This window comes from Daphnia pulicaria, chromosome 3 (assembly GCF_021234035.1).
Source record: "Daphnia pulicaria isolate SC F1-1A chromosome 3, SC_F0-13Bv2, whole genome shotgun sequence".
In the NCBI taxonomy this organism is placed as follows: Eukaryota; Metazoa; Arthropoda; class Branchiopoda; order Diplostraca; family Daphniidae; genus Daphnia; species Daphnia pulicaria.
In genome coordinates, this window is record NC_060915.1 from 3,829,563 (window position 1) to 3,847,774 (window position 18,212).

At 38.0% G+C, this 18,212-nt stretch overlaps 35 pseudogenes; all 35 read right to left on the reverse strand.

The window, feature by feature from the left end:
- Window positions 1–159: 159 nt before the first annotated feature.
- LOC124332515 lies at window positions 160–278 on the reverse strand (annotated as a pseudogene).
- A 392-nt stretch (window positions 279–670) lies between these two features.
- Window positions 671–789, reverse strand: LOC124332516 (annotated as a pseudogene).
- A 413-nt stretch (window positions 790–1,202) lies between these two features.
- Window positions 1,203–1,321, reverse strand: LOC124333647 (annotated as a pseudogene).
- A 392-nt stretch (window positions 1,322–1,713) lies between these two features.
- On the reverse strand, window positions 1,714–1,832 carry LOC124332518 (annotated as a pseudogene).
- A 413-nt stretch (window positions 1,833–2,245) lies between these two features.
- Window positions 2,246–2,364, reverse strand: LOC124333850 (annotated as a pseudogene).
- Window positions 2,365–2,777: 413 nt separating this feature from the next.
- LOC124332519 lies at window positions 2,778–2,896 on the reverse strand (annotated as a pseudogene).
- Window positions 2,897–3,309: 413 nt separating this feature from the next.
- LOC124333852 lies at window positions 3,310–3,428 on the reverse strand (annotated as a pseudogene).
- A 413-nt stretch (window positions 3,429–3,841) lies between these two features.
- On the reverse strand, window positions 3,842–3,960 carry LOC124332520 (annotated as a pseudogene).
- A 413-nt stretch (window positions 3,961–4,373) lies between these two features.
- On the reverse strand, window positions 4,374–4,492 carry LOC124332521 (annotated as a pseudogene).
- Window positions 4,493–4,905: 413 nt separating this feature from the next.
- Window positions 4,906–5,024, reverse strand: LOC124332522 (annotated as a pseudogene).
- A 413-nt stretch (window positions 5,025–5,437) lies between these two features.
- LOC124333853 lies at window positions 5,438–5,556 on the reverse strand (annotated as a pseudogene).
- A 413-nt stretch (window positions 5,557–5,969) lies between these two features.
- Window positions 5,970–6,088, reverse strand: LOC124332524 (annotated as a pseudogene).
- Window positions 6,089–6,501: 413 nt separating this feature from the next.
- LOC124333854 lies at window positions 6,502–6,620 on the reverse strand (annotated as a pseudogene).
- Window positions 6,621–7,033: 413 nt separating this feature from the next.
- LOC124332525 lies at window positions 7,034–7,152 on the reverse strand (annotated as a pseudogene).
- Window positions 7,153–7,565: 413 nt separating this feature from the next.
- On the reverse strand, window positions 7,566–7,684 carry LOC124332526 (annotated as a pseudogene).
- A 413-nt stretch (window positions 7,685–8,097) lies between these two features.
- LOC124332527 lies at window positions 8,098–8,216 on the reverse strand (annotated as a pseudogene).
- Window positions 8,217–8,608: 392 nt separating this feature from the next.
- Window positions 8,609–8,727, reverse strand: LOC124332528 (annotated as a pseudogene).
- A 413-nt stretch (window positions 8,728–9,140) lies between these two features.
- Window positions 9,141–9,259, reverse strand: LOC124332530 (annotated as a pseudogene).
- A 413-nt stretch (window positions 9,260–9,672) lies between these two features.
- LOC124332531 lies at window positions 9,673–9,791 on the reverse strand (annotated as a pseudogene).
- A 413-nt stretch (window positions 9,792–10,204) lies between these two features.
- Window positions 10,205–10,323, reverse strand: LOC124332532 (annotated as a pseudogene).
- Window positions 10,324–10,715: 392 nt separating this feature from the next.
- LOC124332533 lies at window positions 10,716–10,834 on the reverse strand (annotated as a pseudogene).
- Window positions 10,835–11,247: 413 nt separating this feature from the next.
- LOC124332534 lies at window positions 11,248–11,366 on the reverse strand (annotated as a pseudogene).
- A 392-nt stretch (window positions 11,367–11,758) lies between these two features.
- Window positions 11,759–11,877, reverse strand: LOC124332535 (annotated as a pseudogene).
- A 413-nt stretch (window positions 11,878–12,290) lies between these two features.
- LOC124333648 lies at window positions 12,291–12,409 on the reverse strand (annotated as a pseudogene).
- Window positions 12,410–12,801: 392 nt separating this feature from the next.
- On the reverse strand, window positions 12,802–12,920 carry LOC124332536 (annotated as a pseudogene).
- Window positions 12,921–13,333: 413 nt separating this feature from the next.
- LOC124333856 lies at window positions 13,334–13,452 on the reverse strand (annotated as a pseudogene).
- Window positions 13,453–13,865: 413 nt separating this feature from the next.
- Window positions 13,866–13,984, reverse strand: LOC124332538 (annotated as a pseudogene).
- Window positions 13,985–14,397: 413 nt separating this feature from the next.
- Window positions 14,398–14,516, reverse strand: LOC124332539 (annotated as a pseudogene).
- Window positions 14,517–14,908: 392 nt separating this feature from the next.
- On the reverse strand, window positions 14,909–15,027 carry LOC124332540 (annotated as a pseudogene).
- A 282-nt stretch (window positions 15,028–15,309) lies between these two features.
- On the reverse strand, window positions 15,310–15,428 carry LOC124333883 (annotated as a pseudogene).
- A 413-nt stretch (window positions 15,429–15,841) lies between these two features.
- On the reverse strand, window positions 15,842–15,960 carry LOC124333857 (annotated as a pseudogene).
- Window positions 15,961–16,373: 413 nt separating this feature from the next.
- On the reverse strand, window positions 16,374–16,492 carry LOC124333858 (annotated as a pseudogene).
- Window positions 16,493–16,905: 413 nt separating this feature from the next.
- Window positions 16,906–17,024, reverse strand: LOC124333859 (annotated as a pseudogene).
- Window positions 17,025–17,415: 391 nt separating this feature from the next.
- Window positions 17,416–17,534, reverse strand: LOC124332542 (annotated as a pseudogene).
- Window positions 17,535–17,926: 392 nt separating this feature from the next.
- Window positions 17,927–18,045, reverse strand: LOC124332543 (annotated as a pseudogene).
- Window positions 18,046–18,212: the final 167 nt, after the last annotated feature.

The window sequence follows — 18,212 nt, forward strand, 5'->3', positions numbered from 1 at the left end:
TTTGACAAACTCTCAATGGAATTGATCCAGAATCATTCTTATAGATGAATTGAACCTATCTCTAAGGCATTGAAATGTTTCATCTACGAAATTGGACTGGTAACCATCGTGATTGAAAAAAAATGTCAAGAAATTTGTTATTGAAAACAAACTATCCATCGCCAACGACATCCCGTATTCCCAAGCGGTCACCCTTCCAAGTACTAACGGGACTCGACGTAACTTAACTTCTGGGAGCTGACGAGACCAGGTGCGTTCTACGTGATATGGCCGTTGACATTCAAAAATGAAAATTTACCCTCCCAGTCCCAATGGATGAATAGAAAATAACTTCAAAGTGACAGAAATGTTTGTTCATTGAATTTGGACTGGTAACCATCGCGAATAAAAAGCGCGATCAACTTTGAAAAACTCGCAATGAAATTCATCCAGAATCATTCCTATAGATGAATTGAACCTATCCCTATGTCATTGAAATTTTTGATGTACGAATTTGGACTGGTAACCATCGCGATTAAAAAACGCGATAAAATTTGAAAAACATCATTCTTACAGATGAATTGAACCTATCTCTAAGGCATTGAAATGTTTCATCTACGAAATTGGACTGGTAACCATCGTGATTGAAAAAAAATGTCAAGAAATTTGTTATTGAAAACAAACTATCCATCGCCAACGACATCCCGTATTCCCAAGCGGTCACCCTTCCAAGTACTAACGGGACTCGACGTAACTTAACTTCTGGGAGCTGACGAGACCAGGTGCGTTCTACGTGATATGGCCGTTGACATTCAAAAATGAAAATTTACCCTCCCAGTCCCAATGGATGAATAGAAAATCACTTCAAAGTGACAGAAATGTTTGTTCATTGAATTTGGACTGGTAACCATCGCGAATAAAAAGCGCGATCAACTTTGAAAAACTCGCAATGAAATTCATCCAGAATCATTCCTATAGATGAATTGAACCTATCCCTATGTCATTGAAATTTTTGATCTACGAATTTGGACTGGTAACCATCGCGATTAAAAAACGCGATAAAATTTGACAAACTCTCAATGGAATTGATCCAGAATCATTCTTATAGATGAATTGAACCTATCTCTAAGGCATTGAAATGTTTCATCTACGAAATTGGACTGGTAACCATCGTGATTGAAAAAAAATGTCAAGAAATTTGTTATTGAAAACAAACTATCCATCGCCAACGACATCCCGTATTCCCAAGCGGTCACCCTTCCAAGTACTAACGGGACTCGACGTATCTTAACTTCTGGGAGCTGACGAGACCAGGTGCGTTCTACGTGATATGGCCGTTGACATTCAAAAATGAAAATTTACCCTCCCAGTCCCAATGGATGAATAGAAAATCACTTCAAAGTGACAGAAATGTTTGTTCATTGAATTTGGACTGGTAACCATCGCGAATAAAAAGCGCGATCAACTTTGAAAAACTCGCAATGAAATTCATCCAGAATCATTCCTATAGATGAATTGAACCTATCCCTATGTCATTGAAATTTTTGATGTACGAATTTGGACTGGTAACCATCGCGATTAGAAAACGCGATAAAATTTGAAAAACATCATTCTTACAGATGAATTGAACCTATCTCTAAGGCATTGAAATGTTTCATCTACGAAATTGGACTGGTAACCATCGTGATTGAAAAAAAATGTCAAGAAATTTGTTATTGAAAACAAACTATCCATCGCCAACGACATCCCGTATTCCCAAGCGGTCACCCTTCCAAGTACTAACGGGACTCGACGTAACTTAACTTCTGGGAGCTGACGAGACCAGGTGCGTTCTACGTGATATGGCCGTTGACATTCAAAAATGAAAATTTACCCTCCCAGTCCCAATGGATGAATAGAAAATCACTTCAAAGTGACAGAAATGTTTGTTCATTGAATTTGGACTGGTAACCATCGCGAATAAAAAGCGCGATCAACTTTGAAAAACTCGCAATGAAATTCATCCAGAATCATTCCTATAGATGAATTGAACCTATCCCTATGTCATTGAAATTTTTGATGTACGAATTTGGACTGGTAACCATCGCGATTAAAAAACGCGATAAAATTTGACAAACTCTCAATGGAATTGATCCAGAATCATTCTTATAGATGAATTGAACCTATCTCTAAGGCATTGAAATGTTTCATCTACGAAATTGGACTGGTAACCATCGTGATTGAAAAAAAATGTCAAGAAATTTGTTATTGAAAACAAACTATCCGTCGCCAACGACATCCCGTATTCCCAAGCGGTAACCCTTCCAAGTACTAACGGGACTCGACGTAACTTAACTTCTGGGAGCTGACGAGACCAGGTGCGTTCTACGTGATATGGCCGTTGACATTCAAAAATGAAAATTTACCCTCCCAGTCCCAATGGATGAATAGAAAATCACTTCAAAGTGACAGAAATGTTTGTTCATTGAATTTGGACTGGTACCCATCGCGAATAAAAAGCGCGATCAACTTTGAAAAACTCGCAATGAAATTCATCCAGAATCATTCCTATAGATGAATTGAACCTATCCCTATGTCATTGAAATTTTTGATGTACGAATTTGGACTGGTAACCATCGCGATTAAAAAACGCGATAAAATTTGACAAACTCTCAATGGAATTGATCCAGAATCATTCTTATAGATGAATTGAACCTATCTCTAAGGCATTGAAATGTTTCATCTACGAAATTGGACTGGTAACCATCGTGATTGAAAAAAAATGTCAAGAAATTTGTTATTGAAAACAAACTATCCATCGCCAACGACATCCCGTATTCCCAAGCGGTCACCCTTCCAAGTACTAACGGGACTCGACGTAACTTAACTTCTGGGAGCTGACGAGACCAGGTGCGTTCTACGTGATATGGCCGTTGACATTCAAAAATGAAAATTTACCCTCCCAGTCCCAATGGATGAATAGAAAATCACTTCAAAGTGACAGAAATGTTTGTTCATTGAATTTGGACTGGTACCCATCGCGAATAAAAAGCGCGATCAACTTTGAAAAACTCGCAATGAAATTCATCCAGAATCATTCCTATAGATGAATTGAACCTATCCCTATGTCATTGAAATTTTTGATGTACGAATTTGGACTGGTAACCATCGCGATTAAAAAACGCGATAAAATTTGACAAACTCTCAATGGAATTGATCCAGAATCATTCTTATAGATGAATTGAACCTATCTCTAAGGCATTGAAATGTTTCATCTACGAAATTGGACTGGTAACCATCGTGATTGAAAAAAAATGTCAAGAAATTTGTTATTGAAAACAAACTATCCGTCGCCAACGACATCCCGTATTCCCAAGCGGTAACCCTTCCAAGTACTAACGGGACTCGACGTAACTTAACTTCTGGGAGCTGACGAGACCAGGTGCGTTCTACGTGATATGGCCGTTGACATTCAAAAATGAAAATTTACCCTCCCAGTCCCAATGGATGAATAGAAAATCACTTCAAAGTGACAGAAATGTTTGTTCATTGAATTTGGACTGGTAACCATCGCGAATAAAAAGCGCGATCAACTTTGAAAAACTCGCAATGAAATTCATCCAGAATCATTCCTATAGATGAATTGAACCTATCCCTATGTCATTGAAATTTTTGATCTACGAATTTGGACTGGTAACCATCGCGATTAAAAAACGCGATAAAATTTGACAAACTCTCAATGGAATTGATCCAGAATCATTCTTATAGATGAATTGAACCTATCTCTAAGGCATTGAAATGTTTCATCTACGAAATTGGACTGGTAACCATCGTGATTGAAAAAAAATGTCAAGAAATTTGTTATTGAAAACAAACTATCCATCGCCAACGACATCCCGTATTCCCAAGCGGTCACCCTTCCAAGTACTAACGGGACTCGACGTAACTTAACTTCTGGGAGCTGACGAGACCAGGTGCGTTCTACGTGATATGGCCGTTGACATTCAAAAATGAAAATTTACCCTCCCACTCCCAATGGATGAATAGAAAATCACTTCAAAGTGACAGAAATGTTTGTTCATTGAATTTGGACTGGTAACCATCGCGAATAAAAAGCGCGATCAACTTTGAAAAACTCGCAATGAAATTCATCCAGAATCATTCCTATAGATGAATTGAACCTATCCCTATGTCATTGAAATTTTTGATCTACGAATTTGGACTGGTAACCATCGCGATTAAAAAACGCGATAAAATTTGACAAACTCTCAATGGAATTGATCCAGAATCATTCTTATAGATGAATTGAACCTATCTCTAAGGCATTGAAATGTTTCATCTACGAAATTGGACTGGTAACCATCGTGATTGAAAAAAAATGTCAAGAAATTTGTTATTGAAAACAAACTATCCATCGCCAACGACATCCCGTATTCCCAAGCGGTCACCCTTCCAAGTACTAACGGGACTCGACGTAACTTAACTTCTGGGAGCTGACGAGACCAGGTGCGTTCTACGTGATATGGCCGTTGACATTCAAAAATGAAAATTTACCCTCCCAGTCCCAATGGATGAATAGAAAATCACTTCAAAGTGACAGAAATGTTTGTTCATTGAATTTGGACTGGTAACCATCGCGAATAAAAAGCGCGATCAACTTTGAAAAACTCGCAATGAAATTCATCCAGAATCATTCCTATAGATGAATTGAACCTATCCCTATGTCATTGAAATTTTTGATCTACGAATTTGGACTGGTTACCATCGCGATTAAAAAACGCGATAAAATTTGACAAACTCTCAATGGAATTGATCCAGAATCATTCTTATAGATGAATTGAACCTATCTCTAAGGCATTGAAATGTTTCATCTACGAAATTGGACTGGTAACCATCGTGATTGAAAAAAAATGTCAAGAAATTTGTTATTGAAAACAAACTATCCATCGCCAACGACATCCCGTATTCCCAAGCGGTCACCCTTCCAAGTACTAACGGGACTCGACGTAACTTAACTTCTGGGAGCTGACGAGACCAGGTGCGTTCTACGTGATATGGCCGTTGACATTCAAAAATGAAAATTTACCCTCCCAGTCCCAATGGATGAATAGAAAATCACTTCAAAGTGACAGAAATGTTTGTTCATTGAATTTGGACTGGTAACCATCGCGAATAAAAAGCGCGATCAACTTTGAAAAACTCGCAATGAAATTCATCCAGAATCATTCCTATAGATGAATTGAACCTATCCCTATGTCATTGAAATTTTTGATGTACGAATTTGGACTGGTAACCATCGCGATTAAAAAACGCGATAAAATTTGACAAACTCTCAATGGAATTGATCCAGAATCATTCTTATAGATGAATTGAACCTATCTCTAAGGCATTGAAATGTTTCATCTACGAAATTGGACTGGTAACCATCGTGATTGAAAAAAAATGTCAAGAAATTTGTTATTGAAAACAAACTATCCGTCGCCAACGACATCCCGTATTCCCAAGCGGTAACCCTTCCAAGTACTAACGGGACTCGACGTAACTTAACTTCTGGGAGCTGACGAGACCAGGTGCGTTCTACGTGATATGGCCGTTGACATTCAAAAATGAAAATTTACCCTCCCAGTCCCAATGGATGAATAGAAAATCACTTCAAAGTGACAGAAATGTTTGTTCATTGAATTTGGACTGGTACCCATCGCGAATAAAAAGCGCGATCAACTTTGAAAAACTCGCAATGAAATTCATCCAGAATCATTCCTATAGATGAATTGAACCTATCCCTATGTCATTGAAATTTTTGATGTACGAATTTGGACTGGTAACCATCGCGATTAAAAAACGCGATAAAATTTGACAAACTCTCAATGGAATTGATCCAGAATCATTCTTATAGATGAATTGAACCTATCTCTAAGGCATTGAAATGTTTCATCTACGAAATTGGACTGGTAACCATCGTGATTGAAAAAAAATGTCAAGAAATTTGTTATTGAAAACAAACTATCCATCGCCAACGACATCCCGTATTCCCAAGCGGTCACCCTTCCAAGTACTAACGGGACTCGACGTAACTTAACTTCTGGGAGCTGACGAGACCAGGTGCGTTCTACGTGATATGGCCGTTGACATTCAAAAATGAAAATTTACCCTCCCAGTCCCAATGGATGAATAGAAAATCACTTCAAAGTGACAGAAATGTTTGTTCATTGAATTTGGACTGGTACCCATCGCGAATAAAAAGCGCGATCAACTTTGAAAAACTCGCAATGAAATTCATCCAGAATCATTCCTATAGATGAATTGAACCTATCCCTATGTCATTGAAATTTTTGATGTACGAATTTGGACTGGTAACCATCGCGATTAAAAAACGCGATAAAATTTGACAAACTCTCAATGGAATTGATCCAGAATCATTCTTATAGATGAATTGAACCTATCTCTAAGGCATTGAAATGTTTCATCTACGAAATTGGACTGGTAACCATCGTGATTGAAAAAAAATGTCAAGAAATTTGTTATTGAAAACAAACTATCCGTCGCCAACGACATCCCGTATTCCCAAGCGGTAACCCTTCCAAGTACTAACGGGACTCGACGTAACTTAACTTCTGGGAGCTGACGAGACCAGGTGCGTTCTACGTGATATGGCCGTTGACATTCAAAAATGAAAATTTACCCTCCCAGTCCCAATGGATGAATAGAAAATCACTTCAAAGTGACAGAAATGTTTGTTCATTGAATTTGGACTGGTAACCATCGCGAATAAAAAGCGCGATCAACTTTGAAAAACTCGCAATGAAATTCATCCAGAATCATTCCTATAGATGAATTGAACCTATCCCTATGTCATTGAAATTTTTGATCTACGAATTTGGACTGGTAACCATCGCGATTAAAAAACGCGATAAAATTTGACAAACTCTCAATGGAATTGATCCAGAATCATTCTTATAGATGAATTGAACCTATCTCTAAGGCATTGAAATGTTTCATCTACGAAATTGGACTGGTAACCATCGTGATTGAAAAAAAATGTCAAGAAATTTGTTATTGAAAACAAACTATCCATCGCCAACGACATCCCGTATTCCCAAGCGGTCACCCTTCCAAGTACTAACGGGACTCGACGTAACTTAACTTCTGGGAGCTGACGAGACCAGGTGCGTTCTACGTGATATGGCCGTTGACATTCAAAAATGAAAATTTACCCTCCCACTCCCAATGGATGAATAGAAAATCACTTCAAAGTGACAGAAATGTTTGTTCATTGAATTTGGACTGGTAACCATCGCGAATAAAAAGCGCGATCAACTTTGAAAAACTCGCAATGAAATTCATCCAGAATCATTCCTATAGATGAATTGAACCTATCCCTATGTCATTGAAATTTTTGATCTACGAATTTGGACTGGTAACCATCGCGATTAAAAAACGCGATAAAATTTGACAAACTCTCAATGGAATTGATCCAGAATCATTCTTATAGATGAATTGAACCTATCTCTAAGGCATTGAAATGTTTCATCTACGAAATTGGACTGGTAACCATCGTGATTGAAAAAAAATGTCAAGAAATTTGTTATTGAAAACAAACTATCCATCGCCAACGACATCCCGTATTCCCAAGCGGTCACCCTTCCAAGTACTAACGGGACTCGACGTAACTTAACTTCTGGGAGCTGACGAGACCAGGTGCGTTCTACGTGATATGGCCGTTGACATTCAAAAATGAAAATTTACCCTCCCAGTCCCAATGGATGAATAGAAAATCACTTCAAAGTGACAGAAATGTTTGTTCATTGAATTTGGACTGGTAACCATCGCGAATAAAAAGCGCGATCAACTTTGAAAAACTCGCAATGAAATTCATCCAGAATCATTCCTATAGATGAATTGAACCTATCCCTATGTCATTGAAATTTTTGATCTACGAATTTGGACTGGTTACCATCGCGATTAAAAAACGCGATAAAATTTGACAAACTCTCAATGGAATTGATCCAGAATCATTCTTATAGATGAATTGAACCTATCTCTAAGGCATTGAAATGTTTCATCTACGAAATTGGACTGGTAACCATCGTGATTGAAAAAAAATGTCAAGAAATTTGTTATTGAAAACAAACTATCCATCGCCAACGACATCCCGTATTCCCAAGCGGTCACCCTTCCAAGTACTAACGGGACTCGACGTAACTTAACTTCTGGGAGCTGACGAGACCAGGTGCGTTCTACGTGATATGGCCGTTGACATTCAAAAATGAAAATTTACCCTCCCAGTCCCAATGGATGAATAGAAAATCACTTCAAAGTGACAGAAATGTTTGTTCATTGAATTTGGACTGGTAACCATCGCGAATAAAAAGCGCGATCAACTTTGAAAAACTCGCAATGAAATTCATCCAGAATCATTCCTATAGATGAATTGAACCTATCCCTATGTCATTGAAATTTTTGATCTACGAATTTGGACTGGTAACCATCGCGATTAAAAAACGCGATAAAATTTGAAAAACATCATTCTTACAGATGAATTGAACCTATCTCTAAGGCATTGAAATGTTTCATCTACGAAATTGGACTGGTAACCATCGTGATTGAAAAAAAATGTCAAGAAATTTGTTATTGAAAACAAACTATCCATCGCCAACGACATCCCGTATTCCCAAGCGGTCACCCTTCCAAGTACTAACGGGACTCGACGTAACTTAACTTCTGGGAGCTGACGAGACCAGGTGCGTTCTACGTGATATGGCCGTTGACATTCAAAAATGAAAATTTACCCTCCCAGTCCCAATGGATGAATAGAAAATCACTTCAAAGTGACAGAAATGTTTGTTCATTGAATTTGGACTGGTAACCATCGCGAATAAAAAGCGCGATCAACTTTGAAAAACTCGCAATGAAATTCATCCAGAATCATTCCTATAGATGAATTGAACCTATCCCTATGTCATTGAAATTTTTGATCTACGAATTTGGACTGGTAACCATCGCGATTAAAAAACGCGATAAAATTTGACAAACTCTCAATGGAATTGATCCAGAATCATTCTTATAGATGAATTGAACCTATCTCTAAGGCATTGAAATGTTTCATCTACGAAATTGGACTGGTAACCATCGTGATTGAAAAAAAATGTCAAGAAATTTGTTATTGAAAACAAACTATCCATCGCCAACGACATCCCGTATTCCCAAGCGGTCACCCTTCCAAGTACTAACGGGACTCGACGTAACTTAACTTCTGGGAGCTGACGAGACCAGGTGCGTTCTACGTGATATGGCCGTTGACATTCAAAAATGAAAATTTACCCTCCCACTCCCAATGGATGAATAGAAAATCACTTCAAAGTGACAGAAATGTTTGTTCATTGAATTTGGACTGGTAACCATCGCGAATAAAAAGCGCGATCAACTTTGAAAAACTCGCAATGAAATTCATCCAGAATCATTCCTATAGATGAATTGAACCTATCCCTATGTCATTGAAATTTTTGATCTACGAATTTGGACTGGTAACCATCGCGATTAAAAAACGCGATAAAATTTGACAAACTCTCAATGGAATTGATCCAGAATCATTCTTATAGATGAATTGAACCTATCTCTAAGGCATTGAAATGTTTCATCTACGAAATTGGACTGGTAACCATCGTGATTGAAAAAAAATGTCAAGAAATTTGTTATTGAAAACAAACTATCCATCGCCAACGACATCCCGTATTCCCAAGCGGTCACCCTTCCAAGTACTAACGGGACTCGACGTAACTTAACTTCTGGGAGCTGACGAGACCAGGTGCGTTCTACGTGATATGGCCGTTGACATTCAAAAATGAAAATTTACCCTCCCAGTCCCAATGGATGAATAGAAAATCACTTCAAAGTGACAGAAATGTTTGTTCATTGAATTTGGACTGGTAACCATCGCGAATAAAAAGCGCGATCAACTTTGAAAAACTCGCAATGAAATTCATCCAGAATCATTCCTATAGATGAATTGAACCTATCCCTATGTCATTGAAATTTTTGATCTACGAATTTGGACTGGTTACCATCGCGATTAAAAAACGCGATAAAATTTGACAAACTCTCAATGGAATTGATCCAGAATCATTCTTATAGATGAATTGAACCTATCTCTAAGGCATTGAAATGTTTCATCTACGAAATTGGACTGGTAACCATCGTGATTGAAAAAAAATGTCAAGAAATTTGTTATTGAAAACAAACTATCCATCGCCAACGACATCCCGTATTCCCAAGCGGTCACCCTTCCAAGTACTAACGGGACTCGACGTAACTTAACTTCTGGGAGCTGACGAGACCAGGTGCGTTCTACGTGATATGGCCGTTGACATTCAAAAATGAAAATTTACCCTCCCAGTCCCAATGGATGAATAGAAAATCACTTCAAAGTGACAGAAATGTTTGTTCATTGAATTTGGACTGGTAACCATCGCGAATAAAAAGCGCGATCAACTTTGAAAAACTCGCAATGAAATTCATCCAGAATCATTCCTATAGATGAATTGAACCTATCCCTATGTCATTGAAATTTTTGATCTACGAATTTGGACTGGTAACCATCGCGATTAAAAAACGCGATAAAATTTGAAAAACATCATTCTTACAGATGAATTGAACCTATCTCTAAGGCATTGAAATGTTTCATCTACGAAATTGGACTGGTAACCATCGTGATTGAAAAAAAATGTCAAGAAATTTGTTATTGAAAACAAACTATCCATCGCCAACGACATCCCGTATTCCCAAGCGGTCACCCTTCCAAGTACTAACGGGACTCGACGTAACTTAACTTCTGGGAGCTGACGAGACCAGGTGCGTTCTACGTGATATGGCCGTTGACATTCAAAAATGAAAATTTACCCTCCCAGTCCCAATGGATGAATAGAAAATCACTTCAAAGTGACAGAAATGTTTGTTCATTGAATTTGGACTGGTAACCATCGCGAATAAAAAGCGCGATCAACTTTGAAAAACTCGCAATGAAATTCATCCAGAATCATTCCTATAGATGAATTGAACCTATCCCTATGTCATTGAAATTTTTGATCTACGAATTTGGACTGGTAACCATCGCGATTAAAAAACGCGATAAAATTTGACAAACTCTCAATGGAATTGATCCAGAATCATTCTTATAGATGAATTGAACCTATCTCTAAGGCATTGAAATGTTTCATCTACGAAATTGGACTGGTAACCATCGTGATTGAAAAAAAATGTCAAGAAATTTGTTATTGAAAACAAACTATCCATCGCCAACGACATCCCGTATTCCCAAGCGGTCACCCTTCCAAGTACTAACGGGACTCGACGTAACTTAACTTCTGGGAGCTGACGAGACCAGGTGCGTTCTACGTGATATGGCCGTTGACATTCAAAAATGAAAATTTACCCTCCCAGTCCCAATGGATGAATAGAAAATCACTTCAAAGTGACAGAAATGTTTGTTCATTGAATTTGGACTGGTAACCATCGCGAATAAAAAGCGCGATCAACTTTGAAAAACTCGCAATGAAATTCATCCAGAATCATTCCTATAGATGAATTGAACCTATCCCTATGTCATTGAAATTTTTGATGTACGAATTTGGACTGGTAACCATCGCGATTAAAAAACGCGATAAAATTTGAAAAACATCATTCTTACAGATGAATTGAACCTATCTCTAAGGCATTGAAATGTTTCATCTACGAAATTGGACTGGTAACCATCGTGATTGAAAAAAAATGTCAAGAAATTTGTTATTGAAAACAAACTATCCATCGCCAACGACATCCCGTATTCCCAAGCGGTCACCCTTCCAAGTACTAACGGGACTCGACGTAACTTAACTTCTGGGAGCTGACGAGACCAGGTGCGTTCTACGTGATATGGCCGTTGACATTCAAAAATGAAAATTTACCCTCCCAGTCCCAATGGATGAATAGAAAATCACTTCAAAGTGACAGAAATGTTTGTTCATTGAATTTGGACTGGTAACCATCGCGAATAAAAAGCGCGATCAACTTTGAAAAACTCGCAATGAAATTCATCCAGAATCATTCCTATAGATGAATTGAACCTATCCCTATGTCATTGAAATTTTTGATCTACGAATTTGGACTGGTAACCATCGCGATTAAAAAACGCGATAAAATTTGACAAACTCTCAATGGAATTGATCCAGAATCATTCTTATAGATGAATTGAACCTATCTCTAAGGCATTGAAATGTTTCATCTACGAAATTGGACTGGTAACCATCGTGATTGAAAAAAAATGTCAAGAAATTTGTTATTGAAAACAAACTATCCATCGCCAACGACATCCCGTATTCCCAAGCGGTCACCCTTCCAAGTACTAACGGGACTCGACGTATCTTAACTTCTGGGAGCTGACGAGACCAGGTGCGTTCTACGTGATATGGCCGTTGACATTCAAAAATGAAAATTTACCCTCCCAGTCCCAATGGATGAATAGAAAATCACTTCAAAGTGACAGAAATGTTTGTTCATTGAATTTGGACTGGTAACCATCGCGAATAAAAAGCGCGATCAACTTTGAAAAACTCGCAATGAAATTCATCCAGAATCATTCCTATAGATGAATTGAACCTATCCCTATGTCATTGAAATTTTTGATGTACGAATTTGGACTGGTAACCATCGCGATTAGAAAACGCGATAAAATTTGAAAAACATCATTCTTACAGATGAATTGAACCTATCTCTAAGGCATTGAAATGTTTCATCTACGAAATTGGACTGGTAACCATCGTGATTGAAAAAAAATGTCAAGAAATTTGTTATTGAAAACAAACTATCCATCGCCAACGACATCCCGTATTCCCAAGCGGTCACCCTTCCAAGTACTAACGGGACTCGACGTAACTTAACTTCTGGGAGCTGACGAGACCAGGTGCGTTCTACGTGATATGGCCGTTGACATTCAAAAATGAAAATTTACCCTCCCAGTCCCAATGGATGAATAGAAAATCACTTCAAAGTGACAGAAATGTTTGTTCATTGAATTTGGACTGGTAACCATCGCGAATAAAAAGCGCGATCAACTTTGAAAAACTCGCAATGAAATTCATCCAGAATCATTCCTATAGATGAATTGAACCTATCCCTATGTCATTGAAATTTTTGATGTACGAATTTGGACTGGTAACCATCGCGATTAAAAAACGCGATAAAATTTGACAAACTCTCAATGGAATTGATCCAGAATCATTCTTATAGATGAATTGAACCTATCTCTAAGGCATTGAAATGTTTCATCTACGAAATTGGACTGGTAACCATCGTGATTGAAAAAAAATGTCAAGAAATTTGTTATTGAAAACAAACTATCCGTCGCCAACGACATCCCGTATTCCCAAGCGGTAACCCTTCCAAGTACTAACGGGACTCGACGTAACTTAACTTCTGGGAGCTGACGAGACCAGGTGCGTTCTACGTGATATGGCCGTTGACATTCAAAAATGAAAATTTACCCTCCCAGTCCCAATGGATGAATAGAAAATCACTTCAAAGTGACAGAAATGTTTGTTCATTGAATTTGGACTGGTACCCATCGCGAATAAAAAGCGCGATCAACTTTGAAAAACTCGCAATGAAATTCATCCAGAATCATTCCTATAGATGAATTGAACCTATCCCTATGTCATTGAAATTTTTGATGTACGAATTTGGACTGGTAACCATCGCGATTAAAAAACGCGATAAAATTTGACAAACTCTCAATGGAATTGATCCAGAATCATTCTTATAGATGAATTGAACCTATCTCTAAGGCATTGAAATGTTTCATCTACGAAATTGGACTGGTAACCATCGTGATTGAAAAAAAATGTCAAGAAATTTGTTATTGAAAACAAACTATCCATCGCCAACGACATCCCGTATTCCCAAGCGGTCACCCTTCCAAGTACTAACGGGACTCGACGTAACTTAACTTCTGGGAGCTGACGAGACCAGGTGCGTTCTACGTGATATGGCCGTTGACATTCAAAAATGAAAATTTACCCTCCCAGTCCCAATGGATGAATAGAAAATCACTTCAAAGTGACAGAAATGTTTGTTCATTGAATTTGGACTGGTAACCATCGCGAATAAAAAGCGCGATCAACTTTGAAAAACTCGCAATGAAATTCATCCAGAATCATTCCTATAGATGAATTGAACCTATCCCTATGTCATTGAAATTTTTGATCTACGAATTTGGACTGGTAACCATCGCGATTAAAAAACGCGATAAAATTTGACAAACTCTCAATGGAATTGATCCAGAATCATTCTTATAGATGAATTGAACCTATCTCTAAGGCATTGAAATGTTTCATCTACGAAATTGGACTGGTAACCATCGTGATTGAAAAAAAATGTCAAGAAATTTGTTATTGAAAACAAACTATCCATCGCCAACGACATCCCGTATTCCCAAGCGGTCACCCTTCCAAGTACTAACGGGACTCGACGTAACTTAACTTCTGGGAGCTGACGAGACCAGGTGCGTTCTACGTGATATGGCCGTTGACATTCAAAAATGAAAATTTACCCTCCCAGTCCCAATGGATGAATAGAAAATCACTTCAAAGTGACAGAAATGTTTGTTCATTGAATTTGGACTGGTAACCATCGCGAATAAAAAGCGCGATCAACTTTGAAAAACTCGCAATGAAATTCATCCAGAATCATTCCTATAGATGAATTGAACCTATCCCTATGTCATTGAAATTTTTGATGTACGAATTTGGACTGGTAACCATCGCGATTAGAAAACGCGATAAAATTTGAAAAACATCATTCTTACAGATGAATTGAACCTATCTCTAAGGCATTGAAATGTTTCATCTACGAAATTGGACTGGTAACCATCGTGATTGAAAAAAAATGTCAAGAAATTTGTTATTGAAAACAAACTATCCATCGCCAACGACATCCCGTATTCCCAAGCGGTCACCCTTCCAAGTACTAACGGGACTCGACGTAACTTAACTTCTGGGAGCTGACGAGACCAGGTGCGTTCTACGTGATATGGCCGTTGACATTCAAAAATGAAAATTTACCCTCCCAGTCCCAATGGATGAATAGAAAATCACTTCAAAGTGACAGAAATGTTTGTTCATTGAATTTGGACTGGTAACCATCGCGAATAAAAAGCGCGATCAACTTTGAAAAACTCGCAATGAAATTCATCCAGAATCATTCCTATAGATGAATTGAACCTATCCCTATGTCATTGAAATGTTTCATCTACGAAATTGGACTGGTAACCATCGTGATTGAAAAAAATGTCAAGAAATTTGTTATTGAAAACAAACTATCCATCGCCAACGACATCCCGTATTCCCAAGCGGTCACCCTTCCAAGTACTAACGGGACTCGACGTAACTTAACTTCTGGGAGCTGACGAGACCAAGTGCGTTCTACGTGATATGGCCGTTGACATTCAAAAATGAAAATTTACCCTCCCAGTCCCAATGGATGAATAGAAAATCACTTCAAAGTGACAGAAATGTTTGTTCATTGAATTTGGACTGGTAACCATCGCGAATAAAAAGCGCGATCAACTTTGAAAAACTCGCAATGAAATTCATCCAGAATCATTCCTATAGATGAATTGAACCTATCCCTATGTCATTGAAATTTTTGATGTACGAATTTGGACTGGTAACCATCGCGATTAAAAAACGCGATAAAATTTGACAAACTCTCAATGGAATTGATCCAGAATCATTCTTATAGATGAATTGAACCTATCTCTAAGGCATTGAAATGTTTCATCTACGAAATTGGACTGGTAACCATCGTGATTGAAAAAAAATGTCAAGAAATTTGTTATTGAAAACAAACTATCCGTCGCCAACGACATCCCGTATTCCCAAGCGGTAACCCTTCCAAGTACTAACGGGACTCGACGTAACTTAACTTCTGGGAGCTGACGAGACCAGGTGCGTTCTACGTGATATGGCCGTTGACATTCAAAAATGAAAATTTACCCTCCCAGTCCCAATGGATGAATAGAAAATCACTTCAAAGTGACAGAAATGTTTGTTCATTGAATTTGGACTGGTAACCATCGCGAATAAAAAGCGCGATCAACTTTGAAAAACTCGCAATGAAATTCATCCAGAATCATTCCTATAGATGAATTGAACCTATCCCTATGTCATTGAAATTTTTGATGTACGAATTTGGACTGGTAATCATCGCGATTAAAAAACGCGATAAAATTTGACAAACTCTCAATGGAATTGATCCAGAATCATTCTTATAGATGAATTGAACCTATCTCTAAGGCATTGAAATGTTTCATCTACGAAATTGGACTGGTAACCATCGTGATTGAAAAAAAATGTCAAGAAATTTGTTATTGAAAACAAACTATCCGTCGCCAACGACATCCCGTATTCCCAAGCGGTAACCCTTCCAAGTACTAACGGGACTCGACGTAACTTAACTTCTGGGAGCTGACGAGACCAGGTGCGTTCTACGTGATATGGCCGTTGACATTCAAAAATGAAAATTTACCCTCCCAGTCCCAATGGATGAATAGAAAATCACTACAAAGTGACAGAAATGTTTGTTCATTGAATTTGGACTGGTAACCATCGCGAATAAAAAGCGCGATCAACTTTGAAAAACTCGCAATGAAATTCATCCAGAATCATTCCTATAGATGAATTGAACCTATCCCTATGTCATTGAAATTTTTGATGTACGAATTTGGACTGGTAATCATCGCGATTAAAAAACGCGATAAAATTTGACAAACTCTCAATGGAATTGATCCAGAATCATTCTTATAGATGAATTGAACCTATCTCTAAGGCATTGAAATGTTTCATCTACGAAATTGGACTGGTAACCATCGTGATTGAAAAAAAATGTCAAGAAATTTGTTATTGAAAACAAACTATCCGTCGCCAACGACATCCCGTATTCCCAAGCGGTAACCCTTCCAAGTACTAACGGGACTCGACGTAACTTAACTTCTGGGAGCTGACGAGACCAGGTGCGTTCTACGTGATATGGCCGTTGACATTCAAAAATGAAAATTTACCCTCCCAGTCCCAATGGATGAATAGAAAATCACTTCAAAGTGACAGAAATGTTTGTTCATTGAATTTGGACTGGTAACCATCGCGAATAAAAAGCGCGATCAACTTTGAAAAACTCGCAATGAAATTCATCCAGAATCATTCCTATAGATGAATTGAACCTATCCCTATGTCATTGAAATTTTTGATGTACGAATTTGGACTGGTAACCATCGCGATTAAAAAACGCGATAAAATTTGAAAAACATCATTCTTACAGATGAATTGAACCTATCTCTAAGGCATTGAAATGTTTCATCTACGAAATTGGACTGGTAACCATCGTGATTGAAAAAAATGTCAAGAAATTTGTTATTGAAAACAAACTATCCATCGCCAACGACATCCCGTATTCCCAAGCGGTCACCCTTCCAAGTACTAACGGGACTCGACGTAACTTAACTTCTGGGAGCTGACGAGACCAGGTGCGTTCTACGTGATATGGCCGTTGACATTCAAAAATGAAAATTTACCCTCCCAGTCCCAATGGATGAATAGAAAATCACTTCAAAGTGACAGAAATGTTTGTTCATTGAATTTGGACTGGTAACCATCGCGAATAAAAAGCGCGATCAACTTTGAAAAACTCGCAATGAAATTCATCCAGAATCATTCCTATAGATGAATTGAACCTATCCCTATGTCATTGAAATTTTTGATGTACGAATTTGGACTGGTAACCATCGCGATTAAAAAACGCGATAAAATTTGAAAAACATCATTCTTACAGATGAATTGAACCTATCTCTAAGGCATTGAAATGTTTCATCTACGAAATTGGACTGGTAACCATCGTGATTGAAAAAAAATGTCAAGAAATTTGTTATTGAAAACAAACTATCCATCGCCAACGACATCCCGTATTCCCAAGCGGTCACCCTTCCAAGTACTAACGGGACTCGACGTAACTTAACTTCTGGGAGCTGACGAGACCAGGTGCGTTCTACGTGATATGGCCGTTGACATTCAAAAATGAAAATTTACCCTCCCAGTCCCAATGGATGAATAGAAAATCACTTCAAAGTGACAGAAATGTTTGTTCATTGAATTTGGACTGGTAACCATCGCGAATAAAAAGCGCGATCAACTTTGAAAAACTCGCAATGAAATTCATCCAGAATCATTCCTATA